The sequence below is a fragment of the Cricetulus griseus genome, chromosome 5 (genome assembly GCF_003668045.3).
Source record: "Cricetulus griseus strain 17A/GY chromosome 5, alternate assembly CriGri-PICRH-1.0, whole genome shotgun sequence".
In the NCBI taxonomy this organism is placed as follows: domain Eukaryota; kingdom Metazoa; phylum Chordata; class Mammalia; order Rodentia; family Cricetidae; genus Cricetulus; species Cricetulus griseus.
The window spans coordinates 28260356-28267061 of record NC_048598.1 but is presented as its reverse complement, the minus strand read 5'-3'; positions in this window follow the sequence as shown (position 1 = coordinate 28267061).

Genomic DNA, 6706 nt, shown 5'->3' with positions numbered 1-6706 from the left:
AGAGCCACCGAACAAACAAGAGAAGATCACCTGCATTGATTTTAGTTTTGAGTTTTCCCTTCTCTTTATTAAGTCTCTCTAGGTTCTATGAGGTCAGTGTTCTGATGATCACTGATTGCTAATAATGATGCAACCCACTGTCTTGGAGCTTAGGACACCTTCTCCTTTCCTTAATTTCTCCTACTCGGATACATAAATTCTATTCTTCAAGCCTCAGGACAGCTGTCCCCCAACCCTCGCCATTTCTTCTATACTAGCTCTTTAACTTGCCCAACCCAGAGGCCATATCTTTTTTGGGCTTCACTCTCCAAGAGCTGTAACATGACTGATTTAAATACAGCCCAATTTTATAAACTGTTACTTAGTCTCTTGTTCATACACAAGAATATATGTTGTTTTTCCTAGCTGAGATTGTACCTCACTTGAAGGAAGAAACTGTGCCAGATCTCTGGAGTTCCTCGTTTGTTACTTGACACTTGGTAAATTGTTAGATTACAGTCCAAGAATAAAGCTGTGTGAGGAGATTTCTGAGAGCTTGGGAGAAAACTCCAAGTAAACAAGACCAGAGATCTGTAAGCTTTATTCCTGTACAATGTGAATTTCTTCTTGGAATGTGTTTTTGTGCCCCTCCTGGTATAAATGGGAGGGGAGTTACTTCAGATTACCCATCATTTTACTCTTATTACTTAGATAATACTTCCAAGCAAGGGTTATCCTCATGACTGTATTTGGCTTGAACTAATGTAGCCTTGCCCTTTTGACTGTATAAGCCAAAACACATGTGACCTTCCCCTCATGACTCTATACTGCCTGAATTCTGAAACTTTGCACATATGATTTTGCCTAACCCTCAAAATACAAACTTTCTGATGTCCTGAATAAAGATGACTATTGTATGAGACTTTAGTCCACCTCATTTTTAGTCTCTGCTCTCCCACGTTCACGATGACAGCTAGAGCAGTCACAGTAAATGGATAAAATATACTCAAATAAAAATTAGAAAAAGTGTACAAGTGCAGTGGTAAGTATTCAGCTAACTGCAGTGCCTGAATTCCTATGGGAGGACAGAATTTTGTTAGGAACTGACTGGAGTTGGAAGTAGTGGTGCATGTCTTCAATCCTTGTACTTGTGAGGCAAAGACTGGGGCAGGCAGAACTCTGTGAGTTCAAGGCTAACATGGTCTACATAGTGAGTTCCAGGCCAGCCAGGGCTACATAGTGAGACACAATCAAACAAACAACAAACAAACAAACAAACAAACAAATGATGAGACCTAAATACATGAAAGAAAGGAAGGAAGGAAGGAAGGAAGGAAGAGAGAGAAAGAAAAGGAAGAAAAAAGAAAGAAAGAAAGAAAGAAAGAAAGAAAGAAAGAAAGAAAGAAAGAAAGAAAGCCAGGCAGTGGTGGTGTCTGTCTTTAATCCCAGAACTCCAGAGGCAGAGGCAGGTGCATCTCTGTGAGTTCAAGGCCAGCCTGGTCTACAGAGTGAGTTCCAGGATAGCTAGCGCTGTTACACAGAGAAACCCTGTCTCAAAAAAAACAAAAAAAAACAAAAAAAAACAAAAACAAGAGAGAGAGAGAGAGAGAGAGAGAGAGAGAGAGAGAGAGAGAGAGACAGAGAGAGACAGAGACAGAGACAGAGACAGAGACAGAGACAGAAACTGGCTGGAAATATTCTCCTGTTTCATGGCCAATGCTGCTTTTATGCACATTTTTACATCTTGTGAAATAAGGATTTTTTTTTCTTAAAGTCATTAAGATTCTATTGCTATTCCAGAAGACCTTCATCCTGTGTGCCTACTAGTAGGTGTCAATCACATTCATAGGGCTTAGGGTGCGCCCTTCAGAAAAGAACAGTGCACAGAGAACAGAGTCAAGTGCTCAGAGCCCTGCCTGAATTGCTTAGTCACTTAAGACGTCAAGGACAAGGAGACAAAAAGAAAGAGACTATTTCAAAACACAGTCTTCTATTCACAACATAAGGTTAATATGTGATTTTAAGAATTTTATTACAATACTGAGATAAATCTCCTCAAAGACTGTAGAGTTTACTACTTTGAGATTTAGCTTATTTGCCTGTAAAATAAGGAAGTCTACCTGTTTACATCCTAGGGTTATTGTGAAGTTTGTCAAGAGTTACTGCGATGTTGTGAAACTGCTTTGTGAACTGAAACTTTTAAATTTTATTATTGAAAGCAATGTTACTCCTAGGCATATTTGGTTCTATCCTGGGACTCTGGGTTGTGCTACCTCTGGTTCCTGGCCATCCAGTCAGTGTCAGGTGTGGGCTCCCTCTTGTTGTTTGGACCTCAAGTTGTGACAATCATTGATTGGCCACTCCCACCAGTTCAGTACCACCATACTCCAGCAATCTTGCAGGCAGTACACATTGTAGCTCCAAGGTTTTGTGGCTGGTTTGATGTCCTAGTCCCACTGTTGCAGAGGCATCTTGCCTTGCCTTGTAGTGGTGGCCACACCTTTGAGGCATGGTTTCAGGTGCAGGCATGACCAATTAAGGTAGAGGAGAGGCTGAGAGAGCATCAGAAGGGCAGAGACTACATTTTCTGGAGCAGGAAGACAGAAGTGCTTATTTACTCTTATCTGTGTAAGTCCTTCCCTAATAAGCTCCTATTTATCATTTATCTTGAGTCTGGTGAACTCATTTAAACCCCACTTTCACACTGCCAGGAGCTTTGCTTAGTTATAGAAGATGGCCAATTCAGGCTCTGCACACCCCACCCCCTCCATTGCTAGGAGTCTTCACTAGAGTCACTCTTGTAGATTCCAGGGAGTTTCCACTGTACTAGGTTTCTATATCACCCTCCAAATGCCCCCCAATTCCAATCATCTTTTCCAGGACTCTCTCCCTCTGTCCCTTTCACCCCACCTGATCCTTCCTGTTCCCATCCCCACTAGTCCCCTGTCTACTCACAAACTATTCTATTTCCCCTTCCCTGGGAGATCCATGTATCCAAACAAGACTGGCAAATGAATAGATAAATAAATAAATAAATAAATAAATAAAATTATTCTTAATGGTATCCTGTTATACTCATAGATCAGTATCAGTTGTTATAAGAGGGGCATCATCTAGCAACTGATGAGGAGATCCAGAGACCCATAGCCAAACACTAGGTAGAGTCGGAAGAACCCTGTAGAAGGTGGGGAAGAAGGATTGGGGAGCCAGAAGGGTCTAGAACACCACAAGAACACGGCTCACAGAATCAATTAAGCAGGGCTCACAGGGACTAAAGTGACAAACATGGACCTTGTATAGTTGAACTAGATCCTCTTTATATACCTTATGGTTGTGTAGCTTGGTGTTCTTGTGCGACTCCCCAGAATGGGAGTGGCAGTGTCTCTGACTCTTTTACTGCACTTGGAATCCTTTTCCTCCTGCTGGGTTTCTGGTTCAGTTGATATGAGTATTTGTATCCAGTCTTAATTGTAACTTCTTAGGCGCCATGTTCCTGAGAAGCCTGCTCCTTTTTTTTTTTTTTTTTTTTTTTTTTTTTTTTTTTTTTTGGGAAATGGATGAGAAGTGCATCTGGGTGAGAGGGGAGATAGGGTAGGAACTGGGAGGAATGGAGGGAAGGGAAACTGCAGTCAGGATGTACGAGAGAAGAACACAAGTTTAAAAGAAAAAAGAATGAACGAAAGAAAAGAAATGACTGGGGCCTGTTGCTATGCAGACAAATATTACTGGCTGAAAGAAAAGCAGAGTTGGAAATGCCAGCACATGGCTTTAAATTTCAAACTAAAGCTCAGGAAGCTTGTACCACAGTCTTTAGAAAGAGAGAGCAAGAGAGGGACAGAATCACAGCGGCATCTTGAAGACGAGCATATCTGATAATTTAAGAGGGAAGAGAAATGGGAGCAGGAGATGCCAGTCATTAAATGTAATTATCCAGGCACACAGATGATGAGCCAGGAAGTATCCCTAGGAGGCATCCTGGAGCCTTTGTTCTCTGATTAGTGGGAGGGTGGACAATGGGAGGGAGTCTACCAAAGCCCTTAGAAAGGAAAAACATAAAACAAAGATTCTGGTTAAATATGGCTTATGCAAATGTCCCTTTTTTCAAAGATCTTGGAGGAAAGTCCCTCCTTTGTTATTTTCCCCCTGCACAAACTTATCTTCTTTATTCTTAATATAGGATCAAGTCAAGGATGTAGCCCAAATGCCTGTAAATTCATTCACAAAGACAACCGGAGAAGACTGGGAATGGGAAAAGGCCCCAGATCTAAAATGCTCTTTAAAATGTAGTTGGCAATCAGTTCTACCCACACACAAGAAAACAAGGTTTTGAAGTTGCATGAACACAGTTTAGGTGGAGACACTGACCTGGACTGGTCAGCCTCTGTCAGAGTACTGGGCAGCCGTCAGCAGCTCCTGCTCACTGGACTCACATTTGCCTGTGAGGTTGGTTTCATGTAGAGTTAGAGCAGCAGGTAGCAAGCGTGTTGAATGATGGACTTACTTGCACAACTGTACTACCTGCTCTGGAGTATTTCATAACTTTTTAGATAAGTTGGTTCTCCTTAGAAAGCATACACCTGCATCAATGGTTGCCACAGTTTTCTATCATAGACATGCTTATGCAGGGTGGTATTTACATGTTAATATTTAGAAGTAATTAGAGCTATAGGAGCTCCGGTACAATCAGGTTATACTCTGTGGCTTCTTGCGTAAGTAGGTTCTTGAGGCTGGTGGTGTGTGAACCAGCCACAACTCAACTGAGCAATAACAGCAGTTATTGAGCAACACTCCTGATCATACTTTCATCACCAAGGATAACTGTTTGGAGAGATCTGCTCTTGCTGGTAGCAATAATATATATATATATATATATATATATATATATATATATATATGTGTGTGTGTGTGTGTGTGTGTGTGTGTGTGTGTGTGTGTGTGTGTGTGTGTGTTAAGATTCCTCATCCTGAGAATACTTAAGGCTTCTTATACCATGCAATACTTTCAAGGACTCGCTTACGCCTCTCATCGACAGATCAGCACTTCTCTGGAGATTCACATGTGAAAACACCCTAGAGCAGTACATAGCCTCAATCTCTTGATTTTTCTACCTTAACCACTATCCATCTGCTCTAATCCTACCTTACAAATGAAGGATCTGGGTACCAAAAAAAAGCCTGAGTGTGAACTAGGCACTTAGTACTTTTGCTACAAAAGCATTGATTACTCATTTGGACTCACAGTTCACCTTAGATCCCAGAAGACCAATACGTTAAAGGACAGACAGTTATCTGTGATGGTGAGGTGGGATGCTGGATCCATGTTTCTGATACCTAATAGCCTCGTGATCTTAGGTAGATTACTCGGGCTTTCTTACTACCCTACTCAGAATCCCAAAATAAGAGACTGTGTGCCAATCCTCTGCTGGGAATGGTGAAAAGCACAGAGAGATTTATTTGATGTGGCCATGCTGGGGAGAGGAAGGAGTAAGCAGGGTCCAGTGACCCCAAGTCCATTTTCACACTACTGACAGGAATTCTGTCCTTCAACAAAGGAAGCACTGGAGTAGAGGGGCAAGAGGTATGGGGAATTAAGCAGACCTGGTTGAGCCTTGTAAGACATTTACTTCTCTATTCTAGCAGATGGGTAGTGGTGAAAGCAGAGACTCACGAGTGCTCAAAGTGTGAGGATAAAGACTGAGAATGCCCAGGCACAGATAGAATATCTGTATCTTTCTCTCATACACCCACCAAGGTGCAGAGAACATCACAGAAGAGGGGTGGGAATTCCAACATGGAAACAGGAGGAGCTATTGGCAATCCATGGCCACTAGAGGAGGGAAAGTCATCTTTTGGGTGGGGTGGCCACTGGCTCTTGCCTGTGCCCCAGGGGATAACCTCACAGCCAAGCACAACTGGGCAGCATTGATTGGACTTAGTGCATTACTAAGAGAACTTGAAGCTGTAAGGAGACATTTGGGGAGCAGAGAAGATTGCTCAGTGGGTAAGGTGCATGAACAGTGAGGACTGGAGTTGGGGTTCCCAGAACCCGAATTAAAGCAGGATAGTCACTGTAGATACTGCAAATGGAAAGGAAACACAGAAACAGGAAGTCTTTCCACCCAGCTGGCTAGCCAGACTAGCACAAAATCAAACTCTGAGTTGAGCAAGACACTGTGCCTCTATATCTGCATCAAGTGAGGAGTGATTGATGAAGCCACCCATTGTCAACCTCAGTCCTCCACATGTATATGCACATACATGCAAACATGCATACATACATGTGAGCATGCATACACACACACACACACACACACACACACACACACACACACACACACACGTACACACAGCAGTCAAATGAATAAATTTGTCAAAAACTTTTACTTCCCAAAGATACGCCAAAAAAAATAGGAAGTCTAAGTATCTTGTGTATTGAAGACAAGGTACATTTTGCTTAACATCTTAATGCTTGAACAAGGATGTTAAAGTCATTAATTATAGAATATGCTGGACTTCATTTGCATATTGCTCCATTCTTTGTTAAAACTAGAGCCAGGGTTGTCTTCTGTTTTTAATTTAAAAATAAAATTGTAATTGAAATTGAATTATATCACTCGGAGATGTAGTTCTTGTTCCTCCCTCTCTACCTTCCCAACTGCCTTTCCTTGAAGTCTTTACATGTCTTCCTGCTCTCAAGAGCAGTGGTTCTCAACCTTCCTAAGGCTGTA